We start from the raw sequence: 519 nt of genomic DNA, 5'->3' as shown, positions 1-519 counted from the left end.
ACGCGCTGGAAAGGGTGAAGTGGGAAGGAGGGGACTCACCTCTGACTGCTTGTACCAAAAGACGCGTCCGCAGCGGGAGGGGGCACGGCCATTGCGCGCCCACAGGGGAATGTGGCGCCGGCCCTGGAACGGCGCCAGGGGTAAATGTGGAGGTTTAGTACTCAGTTTCGATCTTGCCGAGGTTTGTTAACGCCGAGGTGAGCAGCAGCCAGTGGCCAGGCTGCTGGTCACCACTCTCTACCCCTATTCGGTCTCACTTGGTACATTCCCATGGTGGCAAACGGGACTTTTGCAAGGAGGAAAAAAGATGAGACAATCTGTTCTAGTCCCTTGAGATGCCCCGGGAGGCAGGAATTTTAAAGGTTCAAGAGAAGATGACTTTTCTAAAAGAGATGGCCTGGATAATCATTGGCTTTTACCATCTTAGATAGGACAGCCTAGCCCCGCCCTGCTGCCTCCCCCCACTGCTCATTCCCACTGTGAACGTGTGCAGCCCCGCCCTTTGAGGTTGTCTCCAAG

General features: G+C 55.7%; 1 protein-coding gene across 2 annotated transcripts in view; it reads right to left on the bottom strand.

Annotated features, from left to right (window-relative positions):
• Cdk16 (cyclin dependent kinase 16) overlaps positions 1-63 on the bottom strand; it is an 11,912-nt gene extending 11,849 nt beyond the window's left edge. The window contains exon 1 of one of the 2 annotated variants that reach the window (XM_048796444.1): positions 40-63. The gene's annotated coding sequence lies outside the window, so the exon portion shown is untranslated. The remainder of the gene's footprint in view (positions 1-39) is intronic. The other variant, XM_015488146.2, reaches the window with a different exon arrangement.
• Between the last annotated feature and the right edge of the window lie 456 nt (positions 64-519).

The sequence above is a fragment of the Marmota marmota genome, unplaced genomic scaffold (genome assembly GCF_001458135.2).
Source record: "Marmota marmota marmota unplaced genomic scaffold, marMar, whole genome shotgun sequence".
Taxonomy (NCBI): domain Eukaryota; kingdom Metazoa; phylum Chordata; class Mammalia; order Rodentia; family Sciuridae; genus Marmota; species Marmota marmota.
This window is presented reverse-complemented; position numbering and strand designations above follow the sequence as displayed.